The sequence below is a fragment of the Kryptolebias marmoratus genome, linkage group LG4, assembly GCF_001649575.2.
Source record: "Kryptolebias marmoratus isolate JLee-2015 linkage group LG4, ASM164957v2, whole genome shotgun sequence".
Lineage (NCBI taxonomy): Eukaryota > Metazoa > Chordata > Actinopteri > Cyprinodontiformes > Rivulidae > Kryptolebias > Kryptolebias marmoratus.
The window spans coordinates 1,736,321-1,750,885 of record NC_051433.1 but is presented as its reverse complement, the minus strand read 5'-3'; the positions used below and the strand labels follow the sequence as shown (position 1 = coordinate 1,750,885).

Below are 14,565 nucleotides of genomic sequence, written 5' to 3'. Positions count from 1 at the left end.
CTCAGTCCAGAAATGTGCAGTTCTAGGCACAGCCAAGATACTGCGCAGAACCCTCAAGCTCCCAGGCCTCTGGTAGAGGACCCGAGCTCAGAGGATGAAACAAAGACCACCCGCGGAGGGTGAGAAGGGAATTTTTTTTATATATATATATTTTTTAGTATTTCTGTTTTGTCTAGCTGTGCAGGAAGTTGTTAAATGAACTTCCACTAGTTTCTGGTCGGGTTGAGGAGGAAGCAGGTCCAGAAGGGAAACCCAGACCTCCTCCCCCCGGTCAGAGAGGACATACAGAACCATCCCTGCAGAGAGTTCTGGGTCTGGACCTCCTCAGCTGACTCCTTTCCCCGAGGAGGAGCGAGCTCCTTTTCTCTGAGGCTGCTCGGATCCAGGATCTCATTTCTCTACAGTTATGAGCTCAAACAAAAACAACTCATGTAAAAAATACTCTACTTATAAATAAGTTTAAATACAAATAGCTCAGCTGGATGTGATGACTCTGCAGAGTTGTTCAAATATTGTTCACATCTCCAACTCTGGGTCTATTTTTTCACCATTTTCTGTTCATTTTTACTTGTGACCCCCTGACCCCCCACCTTTACATCCTCCCTGTGACTCAGAAGTGACCCTAACCGGCGCCAACATGCCACTGAGACGAACGCAGGTTCAAAGTTAGCCGTCTCTATTATGTACACACCCTGCTACGTTGAAATCGCACAATTAAAGCAGCTTGAAATGTCCAATAATACGTTAACCCCTTTAACCAGGCTTGTGGACCGGGGGATTTCTTTCATTCCTTTTTCATTAAAGCTGAGGCCCGAGGGAGAAGCTATAATAGGATATGAAGGAGGAAAGGATGCCTCGCGGTGGTCTGAAGATCAATCAGTTGAGAAGAAAAAAAAGGCTTCTGAAACTCATGTATAAATAACAACTAAATAAAGTTGTGTTAAAAATGTAATGCTGTCTGCATTACCTGTTTCCAACAACAAAAATACTACATTGATTCTTACTTCTCTTTACCGTAGAGCCAGAGTGACCTCTAGGCCTCAGTTCTGAAGGTTCATCTTGGTCTTTAACCTAAAGTCAGATTAAAATGTCCTCCTACTAAACAGGATGTACCTTTAAGAAGCCAGAACAATGGCTGACATCAGTTACTTTCTCACAAACACACATGATGTGTTTTTAACCCAGAGCTCCAACATGCTGTGTTGGTTTTTTTACTCTGTTGTTTTGGTAGTAATAAATACTACAACCCAGTACTGACCTGGTATGCACTAGGTTCGTACCCTGTTAAGTACCTTGTAAGAACTCTACAAAATAACTAGTATGTACCCTCTTTAGTACCCAGTGCATACCCTGTTAAGTACCCAATAGTTACCCTGTAAAGTAGCCCATTAAGTACCCAGTACGTATTCTGTACATATCCTGTTACTGAGTAAATACCCTGTAAGGATCAGGTACGTACTGGCTAAGTACCCAGTAAGACCTCAGTAAGTACCGAATAAGTACCCAGTAAGTACTCGGTTTGTAACTGGTATTAGTCCCTTTTATGTTTCTTGGAAAAGATCAACAATAACGGCAAAAGTAACACATTAAAACCTAAATTTGTGATTTTGTTAAAACTGTAAAAGTTCTCAGTCATTTTTTTTTCAGCTACAAAGAGGGTTGAGGGTTTTCTACTCATTTGGTTAAAATTCTGTTTATGTCTGTGGAGAATATTTCTACAAAATTCATCTTTGATGTCAGCTCTGCTGCTAAAAGCCAAAGCAGACAGTTCCTGAGTGAGACGCATGTTTAGATGTATATTTGGGGGGAGTTCTTTAAAGTTGTAAGACAGACATTTAAATGAAAATATTTGATGGAAGCAGAAAGTGTTGGGTGAACAGGGTTAAGGGTGATTTAATTCTTATGCATTGGCTCCTTAAATGTCTTTGGTTTCTGAAAAGTTCCAGTCATATTTGGGTGGGTTTGGAAAGTTTCTGCCACAGCATGTTTCTGTAATAATGACATCAGTGTGTGTGCCCTAAAAGTGCCTCAGAGCCCAGAACAAACATGATTGATGGCTGAGATGGGAAGCAGGAAAAGCTGACTGTGTGTGAAGTATGGCACCAAGGCCACATCTATAAACCGTGTGATTTAGGCTCAACAGCTCTGCTGGATGATTTCTGATCTCGCAGCTCAAATACATCACTTCATGTCCCTGTGTTCATCACTTCCTGTCACAGAGCAGAGGCAATACTGTGCATCAAATCAGGTGAGGAAGGTGTTTGTGGAGCAGGGCAGAATGGGGAGTATTAGACGCCGATGTATCGCTGCCACAGAGACCCCATCTTTTCTACTAACTAGCCTCTCATCCATCTCTTCATTTATCTGTTGCACACTTATCGTTTCCTCTCTTTATCTCTCCTCAAAGTTCTCTCGCTCATTGACACAATTAGGGACGCACTCATTAGATGCCAATCAGCATCGCAGTTAACTCCCAATCACCATGGCAACTCATGGCGACGGCGGCTGCCAGACACAAACGTTCCACCTTCTGCTGTTCTTGTTGCTGTTAGCGTCACTTCTCCATCGTGTTTTCCTTTTCCTGCTATTTGTGGCGTTTGCTGTGCTAATGAGAGTTCTGGGTCAAGACGACTGCAATCAGCTTGTTTTCAAGAAAAGGTCACTTCTCAGGAGTGTGGTGGCGTTCGGCACAATAAGAAAAACAATCACTGCGGTGTTCTGTCGCCACCTCCGTCACATTCCCATTAACCTCTGTCTTTATTAGCCATCTTTGTTGTTAGAGTTGAGCTTGGAAGGACTTAATCACAAGACACCAAACACCAAGCAATTTGACGGTTTTAGTGAGGATGTTTTGATAGAACTCAGATATTTTCTCCCTTTGCTTACATCAACTGTTTCCTCTAAAGCCCAGCAGTCATTTATAACTTCCTTTAGTAATAATCTAAACCAGTTGCTCCCAAACATTTTAGCTCCTGGCCCACAAAGTTAAAGCGATAAAAGCTTGTGACCCTATTTACTATTAAGTTATAGCAGTAGTATTCATGTTTTTAACATAAATTCATTAAAGCATGTAATATGTTTGTATTATTGTCTGTTTCTGTTGAGTTTATTGATACAGTGGGAGAACCTTTGACTCCATCTTTAATAATAGGCCTGTGGGTGGGTAGAAGCCAGGGCTAAAACTGACTGACAGAATAAAGACACACACATACACAGACCTTCAGTCCACCTTTCTGCAAAGTCATCAAAGTTCAGCTCGACTGATCAGAGATGCTGTAAAGATTTAAACACAACTCTAGCTGCTCTTTGATCACACGTTGAGGCGTCTCGATGTGTCAGAGGATCTTTAGAACCGTCTGGAGGAGACGTCTCTTCTGCCACAACAGCTCTGGCTGTCTACCTTGAAGGCAGATTGTTTCTTTCACTTTCAATTCACTCAAACAGTCAGAGAACCAATGACCCTGCCAGGAAAAACTGCAAAGACCTCTCTTCAAAGCATCGGCTTGGTACTTGGGGAATATGATCGACCGACTCCTGGCTGATAAATGCAGGTACAGAAGATACAACATAAAGTACTCTCGATGCAAACAACTGAAATCCTGGGAACTGAAAGGGAGATACAACTCCCCTTTTTTATTTATAAATTTTTATTATTAATAAATAAAACTGATCTTTAACAACTGAGGTCCAACAGAATGGTCTTCTTTTGGCAGTAAACCATTAGGAAATGGCTTGTATTTACATTTTTAAAAAATATTTAATTGTGAATAAGAAAAAACTGATTTAGTTGTCTGACTAAAGTCATAATGTCTCACCCCCCCCCCCCAAAAAAAATCAACCAAAATCCAACCCGAATATTTTGATATGAAGATTATAAAAACTCTGTTTATGGTGGATCTCTGTGTATTTAAAATAAAGTTTTTAAGAAACAAAGACACAAAAGCCTGTTTCTCGTACACCTATTATTACTTTGCATTCTAGAAATCACAACAACAATGGAGCCATTTCTGTTTTTCATTTATTATATATGAATCTGTTTCACTTTATCCTGATCCTGACACCAATAAACTTTTTATTGTGCGCTGAAAAGTTTAATAACTGAGTGAAAATTATAAACTATTTCTATAAAAAAGTTTTGGGAGACCGTTAAGCCAACCTGAGAAAGTTCATAGAGGTGATTTTGCCATCTAGTGGTGAAACAGGAGAACTTCAGCTGTTTTGTTGACATTGTGTGACTGTGTGTGTTTTTAAATCTCTTAGAAAAATAAATGTTAAAAAAAAGGAATGTGGATGGGGTCACAGACTAAATTAAGTATTGATTAAAAGTTGTTTTAGCGAATAAAAATAATCAGTTTAATCGTCATAGTAACAAGTAGTTTTTGTTTTTTTCATCGTCAACAATCAACATAAAGTAGATTCCGTACATAAATCTGTCCACAGTATCCCAAATGTTTTTAAAAAAGGAAGAGTTTGTGCTTCATTTGCACCTACGCTCTGAGTTTTAAAACTTTTTTCAAAGTTCAAACGTTAACAGCTCAGTTTGTGGCGGATCCTGCAGATTTGATTTGTGCACATTCACCATCACTTTGTGGCCTAGAAATCAAAACAACAAATAAGTTATTTTTACTTTCTTTTTATAATGGTCTGGCTTTATTCTGATCCTGTCACCAATAACCTTTGACCCTGTGTTTAAACAGGTAAGAAATGAGAGGGTAATATAAACAGTAATAATAAAAAGGCTAAAGCTGTTTTGGAAAAATGTTCTTTTTCCCTGCTGGTACATAAAGGATATTTCAGCCTTTTTGTCACTGTAGAAAAATATAAACAGAGAAAATAAAATAGATTTTTGTGCTCACACATGGATTCCTTTAAATAAAACTGGTGGCTTTTTAAACACTCTTTTTTTTTGTTACAAATCAGCTTTTGAAACACAACAGATTGATTTGAAACCTATTTTAAGTCTTTTTCAGAACGTTTTCCATGTAAATGATTCGACTCACTCCACCACACACAAACAGAAAGTTAAACTTTCACGCTGGTAAGGGTGATGAAAATTGGCCCACTTTTCATCACTTGTCCAATTCTGTGCTCGGTGTTGTTGACTTCCTGTGTCAGAAAACGCAGCTTTCAGCTCTAATTCACTCTGTTCGCCTCCACTGCTTTTACACGAAAGCATAAAGTGAGTCACAGAAAAATCGAAGGTGCTTCCAGCATCCCTGGTCACTAAACAAGTAAAACTGTCCTCCATTTATCTGAGCTTTTATGTGTCCTGCACCACCCTGTCGTCTTCACCCTGTCAACTCTTCTGTAATCACGCTTTTAGCCTCCATTCCACTTTTAAAGCTCGACTCCTCCCTCCTGCCTGCTGTTATCTTCTGTTTACACATAAACAATACTTATATATTCCTTTATTGTGCAAATTTAGAGATTTTGCTGAAACTCTTGTTTTCCTTTGGTTAAAATGGTTAAAATGGTTCATTTATTGTTTGGGCTTGTGGGGCAAACAGTGGCAGTGGGCATCTTTCCTGAAAGGTTTCTGATTTTCACTCACAGAGACGCCAGAAACAAAAGATTAAACAATCTCCACTTTTTGTTCTTTTTACTCAAACAGTCCATTTGTATGTGGACAAGAGGTGCAAACTAAATATAGTTTTTTAAAAACATACAAAGTGCAGACGAGTTCTGATACAAACAATAACTGATATATTTAACTGCATTTATTAGACACCAGAGGGTGTTTCGAAATGCAAATTATGACCCATTTGGCTTTCCATATGTCTACATCTCCAAATTGGTGATTTGAAACAGGCAGGGTTTTAAAATTGTTTCGTTTAAACTAGATATTCTTGCTTTGCCTTGATGTAGAGTGCTTTAATGAGCATTTTCTTCTACGCCTTTCCTGTTGTGGCCATTAGCAAAAAGCTATAACAGAAAAAAAGGAACAAAAACGGTGTTTCCTCTTCTAGATGAAAGTGGTGACTAACATGTTCTTTATCTGACTGCAGACACAGGACCTGCATGTCTGTAACGTGATGGTACACCACGGTGCACATTCAGTCCACGGTGCATAAATCTAAAACAGATCTGAAAGATGACAACACGCCACAAACCATTCATGACCACGAAATGTTTTCAGCTCTGAAACAGAAAGCAGTCTGGTAACATTACAGAATATCACCACAAATTATTTATGAGGATCAAAAGTGCTTCTAAGAATCCTGATTAACAACTGCACCTTCAAGATGTCTACTCCTACTGCTGTTAGCATGAAGGACAGCCTCCATGTTTACAGGAAAGCTCTTCTGCTAAATTAGTGCTCAGATTTCATCATCAAGCAGATTTCTGGTTTTTACTGTCTGCCCTTTAAATGTACTTTAATTACATTTAATGATTGTTCGGTTGCCTTGATGTGTGATATTTTACTGCTGGTTGAATCTTCATCACATTATGAATTCCTAGTTTCATGAACTGAGAGAGAGAGAGGAGGGGGGGGGTTGTATACAGTGAACCTGCACATGATAAACTACTTTAACAGCATTTAATCCTTCAGGGAGTGAAAGTTTCAGATTTTATCTACCTTCTCTGAGTGCACCACCTCCTGTCAACACCCCCCAACCTCCTGCTGTGTTTAGTTATACAGAAACAAGCATGTTGCCCTGGAAACAATGCAAATCAGACCCCAATAGGCCAATTACCAAAGAGCGCAAATTAAAGTCGGACCTCTTTCATTTAATGGGTTTCATCCTGCCTGCCATTTGGACACGGCACTCAGACACGCGAGGCATACGCTTCCATCCCTCTTGACTAACTACAGCAGTTGTTAACTCGGTGAAAGTGTGTGTTTCTGTCTGTGTGTGCGCCGTGTGAGAGCCCTTAATATTTTGTGCAGTATGTCTACATTTCACTTGTGTTTGGTGTGTAAGCTTGCAACTAATGTGTGAACACCATCCACTCACCAGCTGTTGGGAACTTCGAGGATGCCAAAGTGATTGGATTGATTCACTGCAAACAGTGCAATCTCACCCTGCAGACGGGGGTGGGGGGTTCGGGGGGGCGAAGGAGCATCTAAAAGCAGAGTGTGTGTGTCGGTGCATCCATCCATCATGTGCAGTAATATATCAGGTCAATTAAAGACAAACTATGGATCTCTTTTCATCGTCTGAGACCTTGTTATTTCTCCTCCAGGGGACCAAGGAGTTTCATTACTGAACTGTGATTGTTGTGTGTGTGTGTGTGTTCGCTGTGGCCCTCTCATTGTGCAGCAGAAAAATTATTCCTGAGTGTGCGGTCATGTTTGTGTGTGTCAGCTTTGTTGTTACAAGGCATTTATTGATGTTACTGCTTTGGAGGAAGATAATAAGCATTTAGACTCTAAATGTGTGTGTGTGTGTGTGCAGTGACAACAACAAGGCTAGCTACCTAGTAGTTGTATACTGCCTACTACGAAGACTTAATGAAAGAGAAATTGGATCCTGATGGCTTCACAACAAAGGACATCCCTGCAGTATTGTGTGTGTGGAAAAAGGAAATATTTTTCTTCTAATAAAGAGCTTTTATTTTCTGTTCTATTGGCTTGGTTTCCCTTGGTTGTGTATTTCATTTCCTTAAAAATGTTACTGCATGTGTGTTGCATACACACTCGCAGTAGAAACAACCACTGACCCTCCACGGATGTGTGCAGATCAAAGACCTTCACTGGGTTTGGAGGCAGAACTTTTTCTGCTCTGCAGCATTCAGGAGTGTGTCGACACAATGCCAAGGCAGAAAGACATCAGCCCAAACAGCTCCTCCCAGCTGTCAGCACAGCGGTGGAGGGCTGATGGTTTGGGCTGATTCTGGAGTCAGATATGAGGCCATCTGTCCGACAAACAGGACAATGATCCCAAACACAGCAGAACGGCCCAGAACCAGAACCAGAACCTCAGAGAGCTGAGCAGAAACCAATGAGCTGAGAGTGGGCCACAACTTTTCCACAACCATGAGAGAAACTGATAAAGTCCTACAGAAACAAGTTTTCAACACATCTTCTCCGTTTATGATTGATGCTGAAACTCATGAAGTTCATTGTTCGCCTTTTCTTCACTTGGGTGGTGATCCAGTAAGCTCTTTGTCCTCCAGACGTTCATCAACACACTTTTCCTTCTCCAACAAATACACACAGTGTTACTCATCCTGCCTGCTCACAGCTTTCACAAGTGTTGATTACAACCGCTACACTGCTGTGAAAGCAGAAAAAAGTGTGGAAGCATGCTAATGTGTGTGTGTGTTGTCTCACTCATAAACACACACCATCACATCATAAAGACCTAAATGTATTAGCATGACGTTGTTGATTTTTTTTTTTAGTTTCATGGGCTTTATTTAAACAAAGGTTTGTTTTTGTGAACTGGTGTGCGTGTGTGTGCGGCTCTGTCTTTGTGCTGAATAATCTCTCGGTTTCTTCACGACCGACGCTGGTTTTTAAGCAGTTCTCACTTCATCTCTCAGACAAACTTCACACCTTTCTACTCCACCATGACACGCAGTAACACCACCCCAGAATAGAGGCCTGTTACTAGGAAGACTTTAGGTGTTGTTGGGGTATCTGGGTAGATTTTATGATATTTAGTAGCACTGAAGTTTCCATGGCCTTCTGGGACATTTCTTCTGTTGTTTTGATGGAAACCAGAGCTGACCTCAACCTTTTTTCATCGCTGCTGTCTGATTTAAGAGTTCGTCTTTTAACATTCACTCTTGTTTTCCTTTTCTGACTAGAAACTGCTGCTACTATCAGCATAATTAATCACGTACGGCTGTGATGTGAAGCCCTGCCATAGGTTGAGTGGGGGCTAATAAACAGCCTCGGGGGAACATGCACTCCCATAAAACAGAGGCCATTATGTGGAGGTTAGGTGCACTGCTCAAGGGCATCTCAGCAGTAGATAATGAAGAACGAGTGGGACCGTGCCATCAGTCTGCCACGGCTGTATTTTCATGGAGATTCAGAGGTGATCTGGTATTCGCAGCCTGTCTCATGTCTCATTGCTTTGATTGATCTGTTGATGAGACGATCTTTCAATCTGAAACAAACACATCGGAGCGCTGATAATTTATGTTCCTGCGTGAACTGTAAAATGTGTCACAAAGACTACACTTGCATAAGCAAGAAGGCCCTTTTACTGCTATTCTGTTCGTCCGTCACAGTTTTCTTTCAGTTTCACGCCCCGCAGCTGCAAGAAAAGTCCTGAAAATTATACAAGAAAAAGTGCAGCTCAATCGAGAATGGCGGGCTATGGCTCTGTGATACAACATGAAGAAATGTGGCAAATAAACATAATTTCAACAAAGGGTCTGCCCCTCAGACAGACTTCACCATAAAAACATCATTCAGACTTTAAACGGGTCACAGAAAGTTGGACTTTCCATGACTGAACTGGGGTTCTGAGATCCTAATGTGTGTTTTATTAAAGATGATTTTTATGACTTTCTTCAAAGTCACAGGTTGCCGTTCATGCTAGAAGTGTTGCTTGACTCGAGTCAAGTCATTTGGGTTTCCTTCCACAGCTTCTTCGAGTAGTTTGCTGAAATTCTGTCCCGTTCCTCCTGACAGAACTGGTGGAGCTGAGTCAGGAATGGGCCGAATTGTCCACACATCTTATCAGCTCTTTGTGACGTCCACTCCAAACACTGACTCTGTTGTCTTTAAGACACTTTTTAATCAATCTGACTTCCTGGCTGATGTCTTGAGATGTTGCTTCAATATTTCCACATCCTCCTGATGCCATTTATTTAGTTTAGGATGATGTTCTCGGGCTTGAGAACTTCCCCCTTTTTCCTCCAAATATAACGATGTTCCTTCTTGTGTTCGGTGTTATTTTTTCACTGTTTATTGTTTCGTCTGCAGAACTTTGGCCAACAACAGTTGGTTTTAAATGTGCTGTTTAAAGAAAATTGTTTTGGTTTGATCATTAAAGTCAGACCTCAGGACATGTCTCTAAAATTCAAGTCATTGTCCCTGTGTGTTTGCAAACTGTAATCTGGTTTTAGCACTTTATGCTTGCAGATAAACTTGACTTAATTCAATCTGTAAGTTTTCGTGAAATGAAACTTTTGTCTTATTGGAGGTATCTCAGCGAGTTAAAACCAAACAGAGTGTCGATGAATCCTCAGTCTTGCTTTCAAGCTTTTGAAATGGATTCAGCCATTTGTAGCGTAATCCCTCCAGAAACCAAAAGAAATTGCAGATGGAACAGATCCAGGAGAGGATTATACATCTATGCAAACCATTAACGCAGTAACTGGATCCAGGAGGTCCAGGAAAAGGACTATCAACTTATGCATTGCATTAAGGCCATAAATGGATGAGATCTGAAATTTCTCATCCACTGTGAGATCAGATGTGACAGAGAAAGCAGATGGAGAAGATTGTCCCGGGAGACTGAATCCAACAGTGAAGTCTTTTCTGCTTTTGTTGAAGAAACTTATGAACAAGACGCAGCTGTGCCTCCGTAATCTCGTTTCAGGATTACTTTATATGCACCTCACACCTGATGGGCTCTTATAGACTCAAAAATAAAAACCTATTGAAGAATAAATACGTGCAGCAGTCTGTAATGGAATATTCTTTTTTCCCCCGCAGACATACACAAACACACAAAACGCCGCAATTTACACAAACTCTAGTTTTGAGTCAGTAAAACAAGTTTAATAAAAAAATATTCTGAGTGATGCGTTTGCATCATTTTTATGCCTCTAAAGTACCAATAAGTCACGGTTCATTAGAATAAAAAGCATGTCTTCAGATTAACCAGAGGGTTTATTTTATTAGCATTAAATCAAGTTCATGGTTCTCACAGTGTTTGGAAAGTTCTCAGACAATGGCTGCTTTTGTTTAAAAAGCTAAATCTCATCTCATCTGACAGTTTTGAGCCCATTTCAGAGCTTAAATTACAGGAGAGGGTGGCCCTGATGTCATTACAATCCTTTTCAAATGAAAGTAGCATTTTTAGAGTATTCCAGTTTGGTTTTAAAGCTCCTTGTAGCTGAATGACTAAACTTTTAGTGTTACAAACTCTCATTTCAGAGCCTTTATTCTTCATTTCTTAAAGGGCTTCATGTAAAGAGGAGCATACTGTGAGCATGCCTCTAGTCAAAGTTATAAGACATATGTCCAATAAATAACTCCACTAAATCAAACCATTGGTATTTTTGTTGTCATTGGTAATTTTATTCATATTCTGTCTTTCTTTGTTTCGTTTGTTCTTATTGTCCTCTGAGCTGCCTTTGTTGTTCATCTTACAACAGCTGTGTTTTTTAAAAGCAAAGGTTTATATTTAAATGGTTTGTATTGAATCAGACATGAAGTCTAAACAAAATAAAAGTCTGCTGTTGTCAGCTGGTCCTAAAGCTTTTCACATTTTAAACATACAAATGAGCTGAACTGTAATAATCTAATGAAAGGTTTATGAACAAATAAAAGCAGTTCTACTTTATCTCAACACACTTATATATATATTTACTGTTATTTACTGCAGTTTTATTGTTTTAATGTGTGGATTTTTATTGTGGATCCTGTGTTCTTCGATTTACCTTTTAAATTGTTGAAGATTGACAAACAAAAGGATCATTTTATTCCAAAATATTATATCATAAGTAAATGTTTATCTAAATCATTGAATAATAAACATTAGAAGTTAGATGTAAAGTTTTCTTTTCAAACAAAAATCATTTTATGTTTACTTCTTGTGTTTGTGTCAGCAGAGTTGTTTTTAAAGTGTTTTATAAATAAAATTATAGTGTATGTCACACGTTTCAGTGAGTAAGACGTAACTTTGTTTAGAAAAAGACCTTGAGTTTAACGACAGCCACAAAGAAACGGCGCTGAAGAGCGACAGGACACGAGAGGAAATTCAAAAGAGGATTTCATGTCAAGTGTAAGGTCCTCAGTGGGGAGGTGGGGTTGTCTCACCGTTTGAAAGAAAGAAGCAAAAACAAATTAAACATGTAAAGAAACCTTAAATGAGTGAAAGGGGAACAACAACTAAAGCAGGTGGTGTGATAATGGTAGAAAGAAAACATATCTGAGAAATGTTCAAAAAATAATTTATCAGTGTTAGCAACCCTTAATGTCAATAAAACAGACATCTATCTTTAGCTGCTTAATGCTGCTACAATAATGTAAAGAATTCAAAGATGTTGTTGTATCTTAGAGTCTTACCCATAAAATAAAATTCCTCATCTGAAGGATAAAATCTAACGTTTCCTTCTGAGAGCAGCTCTTTCTTCCCTTCATCCCGTCCTGTCAACGATGCGTTTAGGAGCTGAAGACCTTCTTCACTCCGAGCTGCTCGGCCATGAAAAGATGTTCTGGTTCAAGATGTTCAGTTTGTGACTTTTTAACAAGGAGGTGTGAACAGGTCCATAAAAAGAGCAGAAATGGGCTTTTATGGGTCAAATGTACTGTTAAATCAACAAGTTTCTATTTTTAAGCTTAAAGTGTTAAGGTAAAAATAAAAAAAGAGATTTTATACAGCAGAAATCTACAAGAGGTCAAATCAGGAGCTTGAATTGATTAAAGCAAATCCAGTTACATAAAAGCACAAATTATAAGAATACAATCTCATCTTAATGCATCAGGTTTAAATGATGAAAACATTGTTTGCTCAGATCTGTCTGTGAAAAAGCAAATAATTCCAATATATATATATATTCTGTTTTTCCACTAAAAGCTTCACAGAAACAAGTAATTCTGACATTATGTGTTTGTTTTAATTTAGGTTTATTTTGTGAAAATCTCCCAGATTAATTCTGACCGGACTGACGAGCTAATGGCTAGTCCGAGTGGATTCTTAAAACAACTTAAACAAACAGAAGAAATGTTCCCCCAGGCTGTGCCTGAGCTGCTACAGCCGACTGCTGCTGCTGCTTTCTGCAGAGTGAAATTAACGTGTTTATAAAACCCACTCGGACCAGCCGTTAGCTCATCAGTCCAGTCAGAAGAGGTCAAACAGCAACAGGTGAGATAGTAACTGTTCCTAATCTACAGAACCCCACTCCAACAAGGCGTGAATGTCCCGCAGACCTACACCCACCCTGCTGACGGCCATGACGTCAACAATCAGTGAATTTTCGACGATTTGGAGGAAAGCTGCAGAAAGCCTGTAAATATGTGGCTGAAGTGCAGAAATGCAGATCGAAGCTGAGCTCGTCTGAGTGCTCTGAGGAATAGAAGCAGGGAGCACTCAGGTGATAATGGCTGGAAGGTGCGTTCAGGTGTTCAGGTGAATCTGAACGTTTGAGTCCCTTCAGGGTTCAGCTCGGCACCAACAGGCAGCGGGGAGGACTGGATGGACGCATGACATTTGATTTTCAACACAACGTCTTCATTTAGCAAAGGTTTTATGGGTGCAGGCTGTTATTTTACACCTGGTGGGTCCCGACATAAAACGAGCCCTGATGCAGAAAGGATGCGCTCTCTTAAGTGCTCCGATACTGCTTGGCTTGGCAGAATGACTAAGAAGTGGTGTCAGCCAAATCAGTATATACCCAGCAGGTGAATTAAAAATCCATTTTTATGGAGTTACACATTAGCCAACACTCACATTACCGTCCGTCACATAAAGATATTTTATAAGAAACGGGCAAGACGAAGGGGAGAGGAGAGACGGCGCTGGGATGTAGTTTATAACCTCGGGTGAATTAAGTCTTAATAGAGTGCTGCATTAACCAACTCTCACACCGCAGGAGGAGGGGGGGAAGGAAATACTGAAGATACTAAAGGAAGATTTACAGACTGGGGGTGAATTTAAAGTTCATCTTTATTGGGTAACATATTAGCCAACACTTACATTATCATCCTTCACATAAAAATATTAATTTATAAGGAGGGTGGGGGGGGCTGAGGATGAGAAATCAAGTGAAGACTGTTAAAAAGCTCATATTTATAGAGATGTTTACGGAGGAGGAGGGAAGATAAAGATGGAGAGGGACAGAAAGGACAAAGAAGGTGGAAAACTCAGAAGAACTGCATATGACCCGCCACCGTCCGAGCTCTTCATGATGAGAAATTAAAGAGTTAAATCTCCCCTGAGAGCTCATGGAGTGGAGTGAACACAGACGGGTAAAAACATTATCACCCTTTCAGCTTTAGTGGCTGGAGATACAGAGTACACAGAAAAAGAAATACTGGTGAGATTAGAAATCTCTGAAGGTCACAGACGACCTTCTGAGGACGTGAGGAAACAACGGACCCACTGAGCGCCGTTTACAGGAAGAGAGGCGAGTTCAGAGAGGAGCTGAGCGACGGCGTCTGAAAGCCTTGAAAAGAGTGATGAGCAGGAAGACGAGGGAATGAAAGGACGACGGGAGGAAGAGCTGGTGAAGAAATCAGATCCATCATCAGTGAGGCCGTGGAGTCGCAGACAGATCCTCAAAACCTGAGCTTCACCGGAGCCAACCTGAGCTACAGGGGACAGCTACAGGGGACAGGGGGACAGGAGACACAGCTACAGGAGACATGGCTACAGGAGACACGGCTACAGGGGACAGCTACAGGGGACAGGGGGACAGGAGACACGGCTACAGGGG

The 14,565-nt window shown here is 40.2% G+C and overlaps 1 protein-coding gene across 12 annotated transcripts in view; it reads right to left on the bottom strand.

Moving 5' to 3' along the window:
* Nucleotides 1–14,565, bottom strand: part of ptprt (protein tyrosine phosphatase receptor type T) — a 302,555-nt gene that overhangs the window by 183,490 nt on the left and 104,500 nt on the right. The window lies entirely within an intron of this gene.